The sequence below is a fragment of the Papaver somniferum genome, chromosome 3 (genome assembly GCF_003573695.1).
Source record: "Papaver somniferum cultivar HN1 chromosome 3, ASM357369v1, whole genome shotgun sequence".
NCBI classification, from domain to species: Eukaryota; Viridiplantae; Streptophyta; class Magnoliopsida; order Ranunculales; family Papaveraceae; genus Papaver; species Papaver somniferum.
In genome coordinates, this window is record NC_039360.1 from 23,626,826 (window position 1) to 23,645,657 (window position 18,832).

General features: G+C 39.5%; 1 long non-coding RNA gene and 1 other non-coding gene across 2 annotated transcripts; both read left to right on the forward strand.

Annotated features, from left to right (window-relative positions):
- Window positions 1–9,605: 9,605 nt before the first annotated feature.
- LOC113361023 lies at window positions 9,606–18,528 on the forward strand. Its single transcript, XR_003364914.1, has 3 exons — window positions 9,606–9,616; window positions 13,343–13,346; window positions 18,389–18,528. It is a non-coding gene; the product is annotated as an uncharacterized LOC113361023 (long non-coding RNA).
- On the forward strand, window positions 18,363–18,559 carry LOC113362563. Its single transcript, XR_003365804.1, has one exon. It is a non-coding gene; the product is annotated as a U2 spliceosomal RNA (small nuclear RNA).
- Window positions 18,560–18,832: the final 273 nt, after the last annotated feature.

Below are 18,832 nucleotides of genomic sequence, written 5' to 3' on the forward strand. Positions count from 1 at the left end.
TACAGAAAACAAAAAAAAAACATCACACTCTCTAAAAAGTAAAAGACTTTTCCAAATTGGTTAAAAAAAACTTTTCGTCTTAATCTTTAATGTACGATATGACCTATATTATCTATATAATATTACAAATTATTTTTATATGGAGGTAAGTTCCTTAAGACGGGACCGAAAAAAATTATGAATTATTCCAATATGGAGTTTATTCTTAAATATAACTAGCCCAAATCGGGACCAAAGTTTTGTATTTATATATGGAAGTTATTCCTATATGAAGTATTCTTATATAGAGGTTCTACTATATGTTAATTCTTATCAATTTTATGTTGGATGTTCTGCAAGTTGAAGCTAAATCGATACATTTACCTGTTTGTTATCGTTGGTCCTTTGCTAATTGTTGATGGTGGTTTTTAGTTCAGGGCTAAATTTGTAAAACGCTGCATTTAATAGGCCGTCACTCTGCAAAGAGACAGGGCCATGTAAAACTGAGGAGTGTTCAACCACTTCATTGGCGCATTTATTGAGCAACTCAATATTTTCTCATGATATTTACCAAGAATGGTGCATGTAGCAACAATCCCAGATATTCTGTAAATTTGGGCACCTTGCATGTATTATTCAGTTAATATAAGTTTCTTTGAATGCTTTCTGTGCTATGTTCCCCGGCTGAACCCTTAATGTTGATATGGCATGACAATTTGTGTTCACTCGCAGCAGAGTAGCACGAATATCCAAGTATCAAGGATAAGGTTTTTGCATAAAGTATTCAATTGGAAAGCATACTGCTCTCTGGAAATGAACTTAAAGAACTCTGTGTCAACACATAGAATTCAATCAATTTTGTGATGATTCACAAGATTCAGATATTACCCTGACTAATTTGCAAAAATTAGGGTTTTGCGCGTTGCGCAGTATATTAGACCTTGCCTGTCGAAATTAAGCCTAAGCAAACTAGGTAATTAATCCGCCATGGATTAATAGGTGCAAAGTCCTACCGAAAATCAGAAATCAAGGAGTCGCGTAACATGAGCAGCAACAAAGAGAGGTGTGACCACGCCACAGACCAGCCGGCGCCACTTTCAAGTGGCCACACCCCATGTTGCCGACCGACCTCTCTTTCCCATCGACCAATCAGGTCGTTTTAAACCTCCCACATGCACATAAGTTGTGGATGGGCCCATACTTGTCGGCCCTACCATCGACCAATCAGGTCGCTTTAAATCCGCCACACCACACTAGAAGTGTGGTCACGCCCATGATTGGCCGACCCCTCTTATATATTAACCAATCAGGCTGCTCCAAACTTGTCACAGTGTTAAAAGAGGCAAACCGCGCCAAATGGTCACAAAGCCATTGTATTCCCAAAAACCGCGCCAACGAGCCAAACGTGCCATATTGCGCTAATGAGCTGGCATGCCAAATGTGCAGCAACATGCCAAACGTGCAGCAGCATGCCAAACATGCCACTTTGTCGCAGTAGCATGTTGAACGTGCCAACGTGCCGTAAAAAGCGCACATACGTGCTAACCCACCTTCTGTTTGTGGCCAACGCCATAACAGACTTCAATTAGGATAAGCTAATCAAAAAACACGACCTTGCATTAGTGGTGATGGTCGAAACCCTAATTTCCAGTCGTGGCAACAAATCATGCCACTGCGGGCCAACAACATGCCGCGAGCCATGTGGACCCAGGAAACCCTAGGAATGGCGCCATATCATAGCCACTCATAGCAACCCTTGCTCATGTATCCGTTTCCACACTATGGTCTTACCATATTTCCTTTGGCGAGACTATGGCACCATTTGCACAAAAAGCGTTACCATGCCGCGGCCGCATGCCACACGCACTAATTAAGGTTTCGACATGCCAAACCCTAATTTAGGCGAAGTTACTACGCCAACCAAGCCAAATCATGTTACTCAGAGCATTGGGACTGACGTGGTGATTATAACTAGTGTTGCCAAGCCATATTTGGGTCTAACACCAATATGCCAAAATCTAGCGGCCATGGATACGCTAGGCGCTACTTGCACCACCGTGCCACCGACATGCGCTAAGTACGCCACTATGCCATTGGCATGCCAATGGCTCCACTGTGTCATTATCAGGCGCTAAACGGAATGTGTCCATAATCAATGGCCACCCTTTCTCATGATTTACAATCTCGGTCGTCCGAATTCGCCACAGAATTGACAGGCCTGTGGCAAGTCTTAGGCGACCAACCAAGACAAGCCTAAATAGCGCCACATGTTATTTTCTTATGGAAAGTCTCTTGACTTTGACTTGCCACACGTAGCAATCTGCTACATGTTTTCCACGAAAACATTCGAGACATCAAACATGTCACAAACTGGTGGATACTCATCAGGATATTGGTCTGGCGGTTTACAACGTGCGGCGTGCAACACGTCCATCATAAGAAAGTGTCAGGAAACAAAGAAGTTAGTGGCGGCAAGAAGTAGCGGGTGTAAACAAACCTGTCTTCTTCATAATAGAGGAGTGGTTTCTGGGAGTTACACATTACTCCACTCTTTCATCACTCAATCACTCCCACTTTCTACGAGACCAGGTTGTATTCAATTATGACTTGTATAAATAGGTTTTACCTATTTTCCATCAAAACAACAAGTTTTGGTGAGAACAACAACACAGTATCCAGAAAAATACCAAAGAACTGATAGCTTTCATTCTGCAAGCCAGTTCCAAATTCTGATACAAGTCATAAAATAGCCACACCTTCAGAATTAACCATCCTGGTCTCAACACCTTCTTCGCTTCCCTCCCTAAGACCAACCCTTCTCCTTCATTTTGTGACCGAAGCAAAACTGGAACGGCCATTTCTTGGTTTCGTCCAGGATTGTACAGATTGATCTCTCGAATATAAAGTACTCTCGTGCAGTGCATTTGTTTTAGGTTTAGACTCGTTTCTCATCCACACATCCGAATTACCAAAACCAGCAGAAACATTTTTTACCCATAAACACTAATATACCTTAATCATACACAGTATACATACACTGGCACTAGAACCAAGGACATTGTAGCTAACATACATGTAGCTGAGCATCTCAGCTAATAGTTATCAACCACAAAATACATGTTAAGCCCTTCATTTCTCCATATCAAAAGTTCTGGAGAACGATTTTGATTTAATGGTTTTCCATAGTCAGCTAGAGGTAGCCCAGTCAATCGACTTTTGCATTTGGCTTCTATATTTTGAATCCTGGTTTTGTTCTTTCTCGTATTTTGTCCTTGATCTTTTTGTATGTTCTCCGTTAATTACCAAACGATTCCATTGGCGGTTCAATGCATAAACTTTAACCATATTTATTTTACATTCCTTACTCGCAAAATCATGATTCACAACTGAAACACGATTTTTTTATTAGGTGAATGTATAAATCCAAAAGTAAATGTTTCCTGATGGATCCACCCCAGGCTAAATCAATGTGCATGTCAATTCATTGACTAGCTAAGTTTCTGATGATAGCCCTAGACTACACGGAGTTCTAATGTCAAGCACAAGCACAAATGGTGTGCCTTAATACTAGGTGTGTAGGTTTTCAACAACCTTCTTGGTCTTTGGTAATCTCGTTCAGTTATACGGTTCATTTTGGTTAGGACACCTAAAAGTAAAGTTCATGGCGCATGTGGCATATCTTTGATCAATAAATTTCATCAAACATTTTATCTTATTACACCTTTAACAATCTCTTTAGAGGAGAAATATTACACAGAACAAATCTACAGCTTCACTCTAACCAGAACAACCATAAGCATGAAAAGAGAGAAATTAGGCGAAGGGTAATTACGCGATAATAAAGGAGAAGCACGAAGAGGAGTCACACGATAAATACAACACGACATTCACCAGAGGAAGCATGAAACAGTAGCGCGACAGATAGGGACAGCTCTAAAATCCTGACAAATAAGACAAACTAAAATAAGATCGATCAACTAAGATCTTGCACGTGAACTTTGGTTGTCTTCTACTGATATATTTTCCTATATAAGAATTCAAAAATAAGAGAGAGAGGGGGTTCAGTTGAGTAAGAGTGCTAAGGAACATTTCTAGAGAGAAAAGAAAGAAGTCGTTGGAGCTTAGCCTTTACCTCATATTTCTCCATTGTTGTACACCAAATATCCTTGAGATCATTGTAAGAATATCATACATTCAATATAAAGTTCTTGAGAATATTATACTATTGTCAAAGTGGTGTATAATATCATTAATGTTTGGGTTAATCCATATAACTTAAGATTTGTGTTATTATCATTACAATGGGTGTAGTTGTGGGATTTTCCGCAACTACATTTTGGCGCTAGAAACAGGGAGGAGTAAAGGATTTATCCTCACCTGCTAGTTAACATCTAGAAATCATCATTTTTCTGAAGACAACTCGTTATTTTCAAAAGAAATCCCCATCTTCAAAAAGTCATCATCATCATGAAGTTTCGATAGACATACCACTGTCGTGTTTGGAAAGTCCCAGCCAAAGAGTCATTCACCTTTCAAAGCCTTGATAAGAACATTTCGTCGAGTTTCTTTCATAAGATTTCCCTAAGAGACTTAACTACAACCAAATCTTGTTCACCAACACCCCTCGTCAACAGAATGGTGCAAATCGCCTCAAGAGCAGGGCACGTTATTGCCACACGGAGAAGCAACAGAGTGGCAAGTATAAGAGGAACAAGAGGCGAAGATGAAACTTCAACTACTGGAGAAAGATGAGGTTTAGAGCGATAGAATCGCAACCGCAGCCTACTTTCTATCATATAAACAGGTCAGCAGAACGGCGATGATGTCGCCCAAAATCCAACACAACAAAATAACAACGAAGAAATAGTCATTTACGAAGAAGGTATTGTGCAAACGACTGTTACCGAAACAATAGAAGATGAAGACCAGGTGACACGAGGAAGAGGAGAAAACCCTGGTGATGAGGATAATCTGACCATCCAATAGTTAAGAGAGCGCCTCGCACAAGATATGCGGATTAAAAGAGAGCTGAGGCAAAGACTCGACCGAAGCAAGGCAAGAGACGCGGAGTTAGCAGAAGAACGAGTAAACTTGGAAAGACAAAACCCCTTGTTAAGAGAAGAAAATAACCGGATAAATGAAAAAAATGCAGGCGTGAACTCATACTGGGGAAACAGAAACTAAGACAAGTAGGAGTTCGTCAAGGAGAAGAAGAGAACATCATAACGAAAATAGGAAAATACAAAACAACCATGCCGAGTATGAAAGAGGAGTACGCCAAAGATAACGAGAAAGAGAAAATGCACGCGACCTAGAAAGAAAGTTACAATAAGGAAGAGAAAGAAGGAGGAATCGAGAAAGGAGAGAGAACCCAGAACAAGAAATGCAGAGATACGACGATAGAAGAGGAAGTAGTTCGGAATGCGAAAGACAAAGATGTAGAAGAGAAACCATGTTGGAGTGATAAACTAGAGGGGAAATAGAAAAAAGCATGATAAAACAAAGAGCATTAGAGGCAGTCATACAGAGGGAGAGGGAGCAAACTAATGTGAACCAAACTATACTGAAACAACTTTAAGAACTCAAAGCGGAAATGAAAAACAACAACAGGCGAGGAGGAGTAAAAATGAAGTTGGCAGAAGCTATAGAGGAGGCGGAGCGATCGCCATTTTCACGCGAGATATTACAAGCACCCATCCCTGTGAAATGTGTCCTGCCCATGTTCTCCAGCATCTTTGACGGAACAGGAAATGTTGTACAACATATGAAAGCATATAACCTCACACTAATGCCATGGGCCCAGCATCAGGTGGTGTTATGCAAGTATTTTCCCGTGAGCCTGACTGGAGAAGCCTCATTATGGTTCTATAATTTGTGCGAAGGATCAGTGACTTCATTCGCGAAACTGCAAAGACTGTTTCTGGGGAACTACATAACCAGCAACCGAGCTAAAGCAGGAATTAAAAAAGCGCTTAACTTAAAGAAAGTGCACGGAGAGAGTCTGCGAAGCGTGACCACGCGATGGAGAACCATGTGTAGCGATTTAGCATGAGAAGTATCAGAGCGACATTTGATCCTCACCTTTCTGAATGCTTTATACATAACTGATCTCTTGTACATAGAGATACTTCAACTCAGACACGAAATTGATATACAAGAACTAAGAGAATATCAGGAGGAGTTTCTAATGTTGGAAGAAAAACAGAGAGAAATGAGCACCATCTTGACGACCATCACAACCGCGAAAGGAGAAAGTGCGATACTCATGCCACGAATAGCAAGTAATGTCAAAAGTACCCACAATGTCGGACAGGAAAGAAGACCAAGGAGAGTACCGCGAGAGAGGTAGCTCTATAAAGCAAGGATGAATAATGGTTTCAGAGAGAATATGGATACAACTATCCAATGTGGAGGTACGATAACCAGGGGCAGATTCAACAATGACCGAAGAGCGGGATACAACCACAACCCAAGGTTTGAACGAAGACCATACTACCCACCATTCGAAGATGTGAAACTTCCTAGGTTAAACACCTCAATAGAAAAGATCTGGGAGGCGGTCATACTAACTGAAGAAATACCCCTACCAGGGAATATAGGGAAACAACCTCCACGGGAAGGAAGAAATGGCGAATTTTGTGCATATCATCATTTTCACAGCCACAGCACCGCACGCTGCAGAAACATGCAGAAGTTTTTGCTGGAATTAATTGAGAAAGGAAAGTTGAACCAATTTCTGGAAGAAAGAGAATTACCAAGGGCGCCACCACCTCAACAACCAGTTGTCATTCATCGCATCGAAATTGGATATAATTCAAGGCAGATAAACTCAATCATTCATTCTACTAAATACCTCAGCAACTTCCATGATAATGTCTTAAGTCGAGTCTATAAAAGAGACAGAAATGGCGAAGAAATACAACTAATGACGAAAGGTCAACCACTTGAAGATTGGCAAAAACATTCGATTTTCTTTACTGTAGAAGATATACCAGCACGAGTAGGAATGCATTCTGACCCGTTATTCGTCACCATGACCATGTGGCCGCACTCTAAATGGAAAGAAGACAAAGAGAAGAAAAATCAGGCGATAAATAAGATTTCAGTAGACACGGGGAGCTCGGTGGATATTCTGTTCTACCACGCATTCAAAACCATGGGGTACAACGACTCGGATCTGATCCCTTATACGTATAAAATCTACAGTGTCAATAATGTCGCATCGAGACCAAAGGGCGAGGTAACCATGATTATTCCTACGGGAACCCTGGAGACAATGGTAACGTTTTGCGTGGTAAATGTAGAATCGTCATACAACACCATCATTGGGAGGCCCTGGATTCATGGAGTAATGGGAATCGCGTCAACCTATCATAGGCGAATTCGGTTTTCCATGCCATCCGGCATAGGAGAAATCTTAGGGGATTGTACAAGTGGGAAGAGATGTAACAGAATGATGTGAAACAGTATGAGGGAAAGGCAAAACTAAAGGAAGAACAAAGGCGAAATGTGAAAGACGATAAGCGAGCGGAAAGGTTAATGATCAACGCGATTAGGATGAAGGAAAAGGATTGTGAAAGGGATGAAGATGATGAAAACATAAATTATTGGCGAAATGCAAAGGGGAAGGAAAAGGCTGAATGAAATATTATAAATGTGAATACGAATGCGCGAAAGATGAAGAAAACACCAAAACAAGGCAAGGTAATGAGGCACGAATGCTCGCAAGAAACATATACCACACACTTCCCAGAATTGCAAGATGCATTTATTAACATATATGCACAGCTTGCTTTGCTTAAAACGGGAAGAAGCACACAATACGGCTTGAAAAGAAAATAAGGCGAAAACTTGCAAGATTTGGTGTCAAGATGGAACGATCAGAATACTGAAATATATAATAGCGATATGAGAAATTATCCAGTTCGCAAGGGAAAGATCACAGGTCATCTGCAGGAAACCAAGGTCGATCCCGCGAAAGTAATGGTTGAAGGAGAGAACGAGGATATGCATCACATGTGACAAACCATCCAAGAGACATATGCAACGATGAAATGATGTAATGAAGAAATCAAGATATGTACCAACAAAATAAATTTTAATATGAAGCAAAGTTCTGTCAAATATGCGAACAAGCCAAAGGCGAAACAAAGTCTACGCGACAAAGTTACAAAAATTTCTCGTAAGACCTCAATAGGGGGCAGCAAGTTACTATTTAAAACCTCTAATTAGGGAGGCTGGGAAGCCAGTTGTGGCATGTCAACTTAGTTCGCGTGATCGTGCGACGGCGTTTTAACACGATTACGTAAGAGGCGACTATAAGCCCTAACACGCGTCATAATTGGGGATATCCTGGAGAAGTTACTGTATTGGGGCGAAATAAAAGCCTATCCGCTGGAGGCCACTGAGGACGAACCACTCAGCGAATAAGTTCTCCGGCATGGGGTGTAGAAACATGACCAGTGGAGTAGAAGGAGATCCTGGCTTGGATACACTCGGTCCAAAGAAACCCCACTTAGGGTGTAATCTCGTGCCCATAAGACACATATGCGAAAAGCATGAGGTCAAGATAACACTGGTTGTTGAATAACTACTGGATGGGAGGAGGCAAAATGAAATGGTTAGGGGTGACCTCCTTGAAAGGGAAAATACGACAATGTGTTGGGGATCTTTTACTCACGGGAGTATCTAAGGCCAGGTATATTGTCACAAATATGATCCGGGGAGGCAAATATGACTCGAGATCGATGTCCAATGACTCGCAAGAGCACATGGAACTGATATTTCGTCGCCCAATGTTGAAGACCCTACCCAAGGCAACCATAAGTCCGTTAAGTTCTCTATGTGGGGGAAGGCAATAAGACATTACTTATGAGGAAAATAAGACCTATAATGATCATGCGGATATCAATAATAAAGGAGCGCGAAAGAAACTAGGGGATGGAAAGACCACGCTGAGGCATAAAGGGAACACATTCCTATTGAGCTAAGTATTATTCAAATTAAGATATTTCTTTGTCAGAAAGTACTAATAAAAGGTCCATACCCTCACGATAATCCCAATACCATGCGACGCACACTATACTCAATCACATTAATATGACTTTATGCATAAATGGTATGATAAAAAACAATCTTAAATTTAATTTTCGCCTTGATCTATTACCTGCATCACTCTACTGTTCGCATTCAATATTCGCGTAGGTTAAAACATATATTCGCTTCTAACCTTTATTGATACAGGTGTATCCGTACTCCTTTAGGGAACTTAGTTAACCTCAAGATAAGTTGAGGGAAGAATCTTATTCTAGGTAGGAATCCTTGTTTAGGCAGAATTCCTGGTTAGAGAAGATTTTTGTTTTAGGCAATACTCTTAGTCTAGGAAATAGATTCCTAATAGAAGTCCTTGGTCGTCTGAGAACGATGAAGGCTATAAATAGAGGGCTTTGGATAATATCTAAGGGCACACACAAAAAACCTAGAGAAAGCTTGAAACAATACTTATGCAAGCTTAGCAAACAGTTTAAGGTTAATCCACTGTTTAAAGAAGATTATGGGAGTAAAAAAGAGAGAATTGTAATCGTTATCTTGTTCATAATCTAGAGAAGATATTTCTTCGAATTACTACTTGTGCTCTGTTTTCTAAGTTTCTCATCTATTATTATTCTGAATTTCGCCTTTATAGTAATAGCTACCAAGGTATAGAGATCAATACGTATCATTTATTGTGGTATCGTTTAGATTACATGAACCACATTCGCATAACATGATAAAAAGTTAGTATTCCCTCGAAGGTGGAAAGCAGAGGCAAGTATGGGAATAATAAAATCGCATACTTCCCACATTCTCGGTTAAATGCTTAGAAACATGATAAGATTAAATATAAATAAAAATAGAATTAGGATTACTTGTACCGTTTTGAACGCATAAATAAAAGGGAAAAATCAAAGTCAAATCCCGCCCCCCAAGCTTGGGAGCACCCAGAACCAAGAAAAAATCAAATATGCTTACGAATAAAGAAAAGAAAAGAGTCTACGAAGGGACGACATCAACAACAGCCAAAGAAGAGTCAATGGTCTCGGGATAAGAATCAGTAGCTTGCACCGAGACACTAGTACCATCAGTAGCTTGATGACTCAAGACATCCCCACCACTAGTATGAGGACGATCTTTTTTTTCTCAACATCGCCAGCATCAACAGGACCAGATCCCTTATTATCAACATGTTCGCCCAAAGGAGAGGTCGCATCCAGATCTTCATCTTCTTCATCATTGCTGATAGAAACATGAGGATACACTTCGTGTTTGGTCCCATGCTTATCACAAGCCCAGGTAACCTCGAGTTGAGACTCCTCATTTACGCGTCCTTGAGTCGCCTTGGAATATTTCCTGGCAGCCCCCTGTACGAAAGACTGGTACTCCTGATCCAAAATAGAATAAAAACACTCCAACTCATCCTTGGCCTGTCTCAAATCATCACGCTCCTGCGAAATTTCGGCTACCAAGAGAGAAGTTGTAGATGGTTGTCGGGAGGAAGAATCTCGTTCTCTGAGAGCCTTAGTCATCCCCTCTTGGGAAGTCACAAGCTTCTTCTTCAGCGTGACAAATTTCTCTGCGAAAAAGATGTATTGGAACGGCAAAACTTAAACAGAAAAAAAATACTGAGGAAACAATTACGACATCCTTCGCGTCTACCTTCACTCTGCGAAACATTTACACAAAGATCATGCGAAACTACAGGATGATGATTAACATTTTAAAATAACTGCAGATCCCTTAGTGTTTTATCTCTACTCTGGCAAGCCTCATCTCTTTCTTCCGATGATTTTGCCAACTTTGGCGCCAGATCATTGGATACATCCTTCTGAGATTGAAGAGAACGCTTTAATAAACTGCGATCCCGGTAAAGCCTATAATATGCACCATCAAAAGAAAGCTTAATATCCGTCAAACCACGGTTGTCATCAGACAAGGTTCCATTCTCGTCAGGAATAGAGCGATTCAGCATATTGGACACCTCTAGAGCCCTGACGAGCTGACCAGACAAGGAACAATGCTGATCGGAACGAGCACGTCAACCAGAATTATCAATCTGAAGTCTCACTACTTGATTATGTAAGCCTAGGCGATCATTCTCCAGTTGAGTAATCTGAGCTTTAAAGGCGGCGTATTCGTCTCGGGAATCTTTCACGGAAAACTCAAACTCATATCATTCGGACGTGCGTTTTCGGTTTAAAGCTTAAGTACGAAAGGCCTAAAATCAAGAAGAGCGATGCAAAAGCAAAACGTGCATGGGTCTCACAGAATCTCACCTTTAAGTTTTTCGTTCTTCGCGCGAAGTCTAGCAACGTCATTCTCTCCAGTAGATAGATCGGAAACTTGCTTCTTCAAATCATGAATGATTTGTTCGGACTTGCAGAGTTCCTCAACCTGAACCAAACGACGGCGAAATTCCTACAATACCAAAGCTTAAGAACAAAGATGAATAAAGAAAGGAATAAAAATCAACAGGGGAGAAACTTACCTCTGATTCAACGGCTGTAAGATTATCGCACTTGGAAAGTTGGGACGACTAAGATTCAGTCTTTGGAGGCGATGAACCTAGCGCGATAGAGATTAACCCAGACTATTTCGAAGATGCGGCAGCCACACTGGTCACAACAACATCCGCGTCTTGCTAATCCTTCGCGATAACAGCATCGAGAGAAGAGCATACCACAGTAGAATCTTCTGGATCACGAACAGGGGCAAGTATAGAAAGAGGTCGAGGAGAACGATTAGCAGTCATCTCGCCCTTTCGCTGGTGCGACAGTATCTGGAGGAATCAGCGTTAATGGACTCACAACATGCACGAGGACCCTGCTGCGCGAACCTCTCTTCTTCTGAGGAGATCCCTCTTTACCCGACGAAAGTTTCCGTTTCTGAGAATCTCTTTTCGCCACCCTTTTCCGATCACCAACAGGATTTACCGGAGGCTTGGACAGAAAAGGTCTGAAACAACAGATTCAAGTACGGAAATACTAAAATTGGGATAAACATCAAGAACACTAGCAACAGCAGAAATACGGAAAACCCAAACAACTCAGTTAACCATTAAACATTCAAGCAAAACACAGATGCTTACTGAGGGGATGATTCATTAGAAGAAGGTCTAGCGATTGGCTTGAATTAACAAACAAATTCTATGGGGATAGGTTCTTCCGAAGCAAAGAAGAAGGAAAAAATAAGATGAAGAAGACGAATCTCTCTCTCTCTTCAGAAGTATTTATTAAAACAGACATACCTGCTATAGCATTAACCGGTCAAGAATGGAAACCTTGATGTGTCAATCGAGAAAAGGTAAAGTTACTGCACGTGGAAATAATCATACGGAAAAACCGAAAAAATGTCGGGTAAAAGAAGGCAAAAAGTCACGAATGCGAAACTTGAATTCTCGCATTGCTCCACTTACAGAAGAACAAAGCGAGAGAAGACAAAATGTAGGGGTGAAATATCGCACAAAACAAATCTACAGCTTCGCTCTAACCAGAACAACCATAAGCACGAAGAAGAGAGAAATTAGGCGAAGAGTAATCACGCGATAATAAAGGTGAAGCACGAAGAGGAGTCACACGATAAATACAACGCGATATTCACCAGAGGAAGCACGAGACAGTATCGCGAAAGATAGGGACGGCTCTAAAATCCTGACGAATAAGACAAACTGAAATAAGATCGATCAACTAAGATCTTGCACGTAAACTTTGGTTGTCTTCTACTAATGTATTTGCCTATATAAGGATTCAAAAATAAGAGAGAGAGGAGGTTCAGTTGAGTAAGAGTGCTAAGGAACATTTCTAGAGAGAAAATAAAGAAGCTATTTTCTTGAGATCATTGTAAGAACATCATACATTCAATATAAAACGCTTGAGAAGATCATATTAGTGTTAGAGTGGTGTATACAATCATTAATGTTTGGGTTAATCCATAAAACTTAAGCTGTGTTATTATCATTATAACGGGTGTAACCGTGGGATTTTCCGCAACTACAAAATCTCCATTTATAGAATCTGTGCATATTTTTTTTATAACTGATTCTTGTTTTAGTATACACCCTTCCCAGTTTTGAGAGCCGAAAGCATCCTTTACATTTTTGCAGGCGATTGAATTGCAGATGGTTGAGGTTAACTTGCATTCTGTTTTATTTCTGCATCATGGTAGCAGTTACGAATTCGTGGGCAGTCGTAAGAAAAAAGGAAAAGTAAGAAACACTTTACAGACAGATGTGTAATTATCGGTTTGAATAATCATATGGGCCCCTTCAAAACTTATCGAGACAGGATTTTCAAGAGGACGAAGCTGCAATGATTCGTGGTGCTCAGAGTCCGGTATGATATCCAAATGCTATTCTCAGAAGTTGATTGGGTTTGAGAAGGTATTTTACAAGCTGTATCGGAACTCACGCTTGCTTATTTAGCAATCTAGTATTGGCAATACGGCAGGTGGAAGCATTCAGCTTCATGGAAATCAACCTGGTGAGACAACTATATCTCTTATTTAGCTTGTCAGTCTTAGGATTTTATCATAACTAGGCTTCCAAAATAGTAGATGAATTACAATAACAAAATGGTTTTATGAGGTAAAAAGAAAAAGAGACTGCCTGGAAAATTATTATTCATTTTATCTAACAAACATTATATTTCTTTACATTAAAATGAATAATAATTTTATTAAATGGCATTGTCCCCCCTTCACGAGCCTAATTCGCAATACTCATCAGCGAAAGAGAGGGACCGGTCCATAACATTATATAAAATGTATCCTCATCTTTTGGGAACATGCCTAAACAAACAATTTCAAAATCTAGTGTCATAAAATTTGCTTTATAATCCGAAATAACATAATCGGCCTTCTCAAAATGAAGTGTTAACGAAGGAAAGTTAGCAGTATCAAATTTTCCTGGTAGACGGAAACAAACTTCATAACTCAATCGTTTTCCAACATATTCAACTTCGAGCCCGTTAAAATGTGCCTTCACCAAATTTGCCACTTTATCAAAATGACCTCTATACATGATGGATATTGGAGTACCAGAATCTATGACACAACCGCCAGTTCCTTGGCTTTTAAGCTCGAAAGTACCTCTTGGAAATCTTATTCTTGTTTTACCTACACTGATATCTTCTAGATTTAAGTAATAGAGCGGCGTTTGAAATAGCTCAGACACAACAGTGGGAGTTCTCTGTACTTCTTGGCCTAATTGTCCAATTATCGCATCTGCACCAAATCTTAAATATGTATCTGATCCTTCGATTTTACTGTTAAACGCCTCTAAACAGTAGGAAAATTTGCCTTGTCCAGTAGCACCTAATTGGTTTATAAAAGACCATTGTCCTAATCCTAAACCAAGTATTCCTGCAATAATATCAGGTTTGCCGTATAGGTGATTATTACCCAACTTCTTTCGAAATTCTGTTGGACAAGACCAAAACCCATGTGTAATTGGATACTTTCAAAGCCACCAGTATCAGAGCCTAGAGTGAATAGTTCTTTAGCAATAACACCATTTGTAACTGATCCACCCCCATAGCTTGCTTCGTAAATGCACACACCATCTCCGGTGCACCTATCTCCGGTGCAAAGAGGGTGCGTATTACAATAAACAATACGAAATGTAGTTGACAATTTGGAAGGATAAAGTGGCATATCTTGTTTGAAAGTTTTATCGGAACCTTCACACTGAAGCCATGTCTGATAACTATTTGTATCAATCATTAAATAATAATTCATGAATGTTTTCTGTTTGCCAGGAAACGTACCTAAACCAACCGTTGCAACATAAAACGACCTTGCATCGTAAACTACGGGCAGACGTGCAACATCGGAATTCATAGAGTGTGTTGTATTGCTCTGGAGAAATATTTGCGACTCCATATAACGTGCTTTAGCTTTAGATTGTTCGACGAGTCTTTGGAGCCTGTCGTGTGGTGTTAGATGATCACCTTGATATAAAGGTGATTCTTTGGAGTCTATATGGATCATTTTGATACTAAACCCTTTCTTTGGATTCACCGCAATGACCGAGTTTAATATTAGTGAAACATGAGTAATTATTAGAAAAAAATGAAAAAAGTTCTCTCCATTTTTTAGATAAAACAGACTTTAATGGACAACTATGTGCACCTTCAGACTTCAATTTATAGTTGTTTACTGAGAAAATAAAAATCTTACTAAATTGTCTAGAAATTAAAGAAAATATTTTCTTATTAATGTCTCAAAGCTCATACACCTTTGGATATCGAGACTTAAATGAGTAAATATTTTGTGATTAGGAAACTTAAACTTAGCCTAATTAGAATTTGACTTTTGTTAACTTGTATACCCGTATACATGTTAAGGTTTAATAAAGAATTATTTTAGGGTATTGGAAATTATGTTTTTTTGTCATATTCTACTAGAAATTGGTTATTCTTGCACTAAAAACAACAAACCATGTTCCGAATGCAAAGAAATGTTGTTTTCATTGCAATAAAACAAACAAATCTTGTTTCCAATGCAAAGAATTTTTATTTTAATGAACCTTAGAATTTATTTTTATTTATTTTTGTCTAGAGATTGAAGAAATTGTTTATTGAGAAAATAAAAATCTTATTGTTTTGTCTAGACATTAAAGAAAATATTTTGTTATTAATGTCTCAAGGCTCGGACACCTACAGAAGATCAATCAGATCACTGGACTTAAAGTTTAAAGACTTAAATGAGTAAATATTTTGTGATTAGGAAAATTAGAAACTTAGCCTAATTAGAATTTATAAAATATTATTATTTATCTATATTTAGACATCTGTGAAAAAACAGTGCATTCCAGCAACACTACAGATACTGCGGATCCTGTATGCTACCATACTTGGGTTGCATTCTTTGGTATATCAGTGAAGGCATTGCAACCTAGGGATTAGATACATATTTAAGGTTTGTGCATTCCTAATCAGGATCTTTATACTCTGAATGAAGATGTAGACGAGAAAGGTCATTGGTACAGTTCCGAGGCTGAAAACCAGATGGTGAGGATGATGGGCGAGATGAGTTATGTGAAGCAATATTAGCCACATGTTGAGAGTTTTAGATCTTTTGTTTGTTGCTCCAGACGTAGCTCAAAGGTAAGGAGGTAAGTAATAAAGTCTTCAGTTTTCATAGAATCCATGCATATTAGTGGTGACATAAGTAACCATGGAATCATAAGAAGTGTCTAATGCAGCAAGAAGACAATGACGAATTCACTATCGGTAACAATAGTATTTGCAGCAACAAGACTATTAACAATATCACAAGCACGATCTATATATGCTCGCATATAAGATGATGAGTATGAGCATCCGATTTCGAAGCAAACATAGATTCAAGAGAAGACCAAACTTCTTTAGAGGTAGTAAGACGATGAACTTGATGAAGAACACCAGGAGTGAGGGATGAGAATAACCAACCAAGGAGGATCTTATCTTGTTTTTTCCAAGGAGCAAATTGTGGATTTATCAGCAAGAAAAGCCTAGGGGCAAGGTTTTTCACCGGTAACGTAACCATCTAGGTCGTAGCCTTGAAGATAAGGCAAAAATTGCGCACGCCATAATGAGTAGTTTCTGCTATCAAGTTTTATTGTAATGATGTGATGGGGTTTGATAATAAGGAAGATGAATCTAAGAACAAACTTGACTGGCAGTAGAAAATTCAGAAGAAGAAGAAGAGTCTTCTAAAGTAGAAGAAGTGGATCATCTTATTTACAAACGCAAGCCAACTTTGATGCTGACTAGGCTGGAGATATCTCTGACAAGTGGCATGGCAATATTTTTGGTACCAAACCTAATATCTTGGTGCTATTGGAGACAAAAGACTGTCTCCAGATCCAGCATTGAGGCTGATTTAGCTGATGCAACTTCCGAAATTATTTGCTCTGAACTTCATTTGAAACGCTCTAAACCTCCAGTATTGTGGTGTGATAACATGACTTAACATTTTTCACAACAGAATGAAAGCATATTTGAGATTGCTTTTTATTATGTCAGAGAATTAATTGCGGCCAAGGTTTTTTTCTTGTCTACCCGAGAACAGATTGCAGACATCCTTACAAAAGGTTTGTCTACTGTGAGATTCTATTTTCTCATATTCAAGCTCAGTATCTCTGCACCTGCATTAGACTCTGGTCTTAAAAGCGTGTGATTTGTGTGTGTTGTGCATGCTTAATGTATGAGTATGGTTACTGGCAATAGTGAGTCAATCTGTATGTCGGTCACCGGCTCAGGTGGTCAACATAATTCAAATGTTTATGTACTCTATATCTGTGTTATTCAGTCTTGTAGTGAAAAACTGAAAATCAATCAAATGAAATGAAATCGGAGAGAGTGTCCAACGACCTGATCTCTTTCAGCAAATAGTAATAGGGAACTAATGAGTTACTACTCTCCAATTACTTGGTCGGTTTATAAGTTTACAACACTAGTAGTTATTTTCTAATAAAAGCTTAACACATTTTAATGACAAACTTACAACAACGAAATAGCACAAGAAAATTCCTCGTGTGATCTGAAATACTCAAAAGATAAAATATAAAAGCACACACGACTTCAACCCCATGAGCATCACAACCATTACCAATCATTTGCAGAAGCAAAGAGTTCAATGATGGTGAAGCAAAATAGCGTGAAGGTATCCCCCATTTGTGCATAGTTGATTAAATGTTGGAAGTTTTCCGGTCCTTGGGCTGTTGTCGTTGCGGATAGTCTTTCCATGGTGTGGGTTTGCTGTATCCGGGAGTTCTGACTTCCATGTTGTGCACCTACAGTTTGGGTAATTATGTTTGGCACTGGATGTGGCGGCGGAGTTAAGGTTTTAGACTTTGCTGACTGTAAGAAATATTATTTGGTGGTGATACAAATACTTGTGGAATCAGATTGATATATATCTATGCTTCCTAGGTTTGGAGAGTTGACTTCCAGAAGCCGCGTGGTCTTTCTGTTATATCTGCAGTAGTCCTTCCTTCTTTTTATGAATTTGTGAATCGACATTCTCTTGCTGAATGCGAATCGGCGTCCTCTTGGTTATTTTCTACATGTGCGTTGCAAAATATAAATCTCAGTTGAACACGTACCTTTTGGGTTTCACTGTCATGTATTCGTCACAAAGAAGATTATGACTCGTAGTTATGAGGCTGTGAAAATTGAATTCATAGCCGTGGATTTGTAGTTCTCTATAATGGTGATTTTTTTTGTTTCCATCGCTTAAAATCTCTGTCTGACTATCTTTGTGAATTCTAATGTTTAGTGTTTTAGCTTTTGCCCCACAACGATTAAGCTGTAACATATTGTGAATTCTGTGACCTATAAAAGTTGAATTGTGAAACTCGAAGAAGTATACCTTTCTCGGCCTTTTGGCTAAGATCAAGTGTAGTATCTGTTCTTATCAGTTTAATATCTGATATGTGAGCCATCGGCTCACACGATATTAAATTAATTTTTTTCATGGGGGAGTTCCCATCACAGCAGCTTGCTGCTGGGTTCTCATGCGTCGCCTTTGCGTTGCACTACTGCAATGGCCTGGTGCACCCCCACCAAATCTAATTGTTAAGCATTTCAGATCTTGCGGTACTGCCTAGGCCTGCGTTGCTGCAGGGGTGTAATATGTGTTCTTATCCGTTCCATCTCCTTGTCAGCCAAAAGAGTAAGCAGGCCCTGAGACAAACTCCAGAGTGCAATAACGATGGATTATTGATGACTTGGAATATCATATTCACTTGATCAGATTTGTTTGAAGCACGCTCTATGGCCCCTATCGCGCTTTTAAGTTTCAAGGAATAGTGCTTTTGGGCACAATGATGGTAAGA